The 2,554-nt window shown below is 29.1% G+C and overlaps 1 non-coding gene across 1 annotated transcript; it reads right to left on the bottom strand.

Annotated features, from left to right (window-relative positions):
- Positions 1-703: 703 nt before the first annotated feature.
- On the bottom strand, positions 704-776 carry TRNAA-CGC. Its single transcript has one exon. It is a non-coding gene; the product is annotated as a tRNA-Ala (tRNA).
- Between the last annotated feature and the right edge of the window lie 1,778 nt (positions 777-2,554).

Genomic DNA, 2,554 nt, shown 5'->3' on the forward strand with positions numbered 1-2,554 from the left:
TACAACTTTTTCAAATCTCAACATAAAATATAATAATGAGTTGAGTAGTGAAAGTAGTTATGTGAGACTCATATAAACTGAATTTAAAGTGTGTTTAGATGTTAAGATGAATTTAATACTTTTTATGAGAAATTGAAAAAGGTTGTGGGTCTCACATATAAAGATATGTTAAGTTGAAAAATATTGTAGATCCCACATTAATGAGATTTTGAGTTAAGATGAGTTTAGTAATTTGAGAGTTGGGTACTTGAATGTTAGATTCAGTTTAAAATTAGACTGATCTCAGTTGAGTCTTACAACCAAATGAAACCTAAAACTTAGTTTAGGTTCATTGGCAATTTAGAAAATAATTTTAAGAATACTTCGAAGTTTTATATTAGAATAATACTAGATATAATTTTAGGATATATAAGTCTCGCACACTCTTTTTTAAAAAAAGTAGAGTCCATCATTGAAAAAAATGACTTTCAAGTGAGTTGTATTTTTACCCAATATTTTTAAAGAGTGTCCGAAAATTACACACTTCATACTGTGAATATGATTTGTCTTTATATTAACTGGTTCGATTTTCTTAATTTTAAATTCGAAATTCTTATTGCTAATACATAAGTTAGCAATAACTCATACATAAGTTATGAGTCTTATTAAGCTTGAGGTGCAGATTTGTTCGTGAGCTAAAAAAAAAAAAGAAAAAAAAGAGAGATGGAGGTGCGGGGAATCGAACCCCGTGCCTCTCGCATGCGAAGCGAGCGCTCTACCATATGAGCTACACCCCCGGGGCAATGTCTCTTGTGCACTTTTTTTACTCAACCTCTTAAAGTGCGTTATTTTTAAACGGATTTCCAGCTTTGCCTCTCCATTTTGGCTACTTCATTTCACCGCTGGTTAATTTTTTTTTATTCAATAATTAAAGAAGTGATTTTAAATGTATTAGTATATTTTTTAATTTTTTAAAAATATTTAAATATATTAAAAAAAGAAAAAAAAAATTATTGAACAGTGCCAATAGTAAAGTGGGACAAGAGAGTAACCTCACTTTTTTTCATAATGATATAGTAATCCAAAATAGCTAAAAAGGCATAAAAAGAACCTGCTTCCAAGTTCCCAGTTATTGACCGTGGATCTTGCATCAATCTAAAATGCTCCCCACATGTGTTACGATCCCACATTGACTAAGTATGAGATTAGTTGATTGTTTATAAGCTCCTAGGCACCCTTCCCTTGTAAGCTAGTTTTCAAGAGTGAGTTCTACCTAGTGAGTTCATAACAAATGGTATTAGAGCCATCCCACATCTAAGGCCATGTTGCGACGGTTGCAATCGTGCGGCACGAAAGGTGATGCCGGCATGGCAGTGTTCGTCCGGAGCTAGGAAAATACCTAGCGCACAGCCAGCCCGTGTGAGCGCCGGGACCGCCGTGGACGTCGGTTGCAGAACGTGGTGGTTGTTACGATCCCACATTGACTAAGTATGAGATTAGTTGATGATTTATAAGCTCCTAGGCACCATTCTCTTGTAAGTTAGTTTTTAAGGGTGAGTTCTACCTAGTAAGTTCATAACAACATGTCACTGCAAAAATGATTATTTAGCCTATATATATATATATATAGAGAGAGAGAGAGAGAGAGAGAGAGAGAGAATGTTTGACAACCGAATGCTCCTAATTTTAAGAGAGTTTGGTTACCAAACTCATCTCAACTTATCATTACAATTTTTTCAAATCCTAATACAAAATATAATAAACAATTCAACTTTTTCAAATCTCAAAATAATAATAATATTAAAAAATAATATTCTAACAATATTTTATCATCTCAATTCAACTCACTTCAACATTCAAACACAACTTAAATCTATTTATTATTTATTTTTTTTATCATTTGATGATGTGATATTAGATAAAAAATTTATAAATAAAATATAATAAATAATCTTCAATAATCTAATGTCACATCGTGAAATGATGAATAACATTATTCTAATTTTAATAATGAATTTAATATTCTCTTGCTTCTCTTTCACTTTGCTTTAAGCCTTAAAATATTGAAGTCTCGCACAATTTATGTTAAATCTGACTCACTTGAAAAAGTTATCTTTTAATAACATATTTCAATTTTTTTCAAAATGAGTAGGCAAAACTTATATATTCTAAGATTATATCTAATATTATTATATATATAATAACAAAAGAGAAATGATATTTATAATCATAAAGTGTGCAAACGTCGTATTTTTTTTAAAAAAGATAATTAAATATAAGATTTATATGAAAAAATTAAATTTTAATTAATGAATCGTAACCCTACTCTTTTAAAAAAAATATACGATGGTTACAGAGTCTATCTAACATTTAGAGTGAGTTTGGATCTCAAATTCATCTCAACTCATCTCAATTCAGTATTACAACTTTTTCAAATTTCAATACAAAATATAATAAACAATTTAAAATTTTCAAATCTCAAAATAATAATAATAATATTAAAAAATAATATTCTAATAATATTTTATTATCTCAACTCAACTCACACAACTTTACTCTTATTATATATATATAA

This window comes from Juglans regia, unplaced genomic scaffold (genome assembly GCF_001411555.2).
Source record: "Juglans regia cultivar Chandler unplaced genomic scaffold, Walnut 2.0 Scaffold_24519, whole genome shotgun sequence".
NCBI classification, from domain to species: Eukaryota; Viridiplantae; Streptophyta; class Magnoliopsida; order Fagales; family Juglandaceae; genus Juglans; species Juglans regia.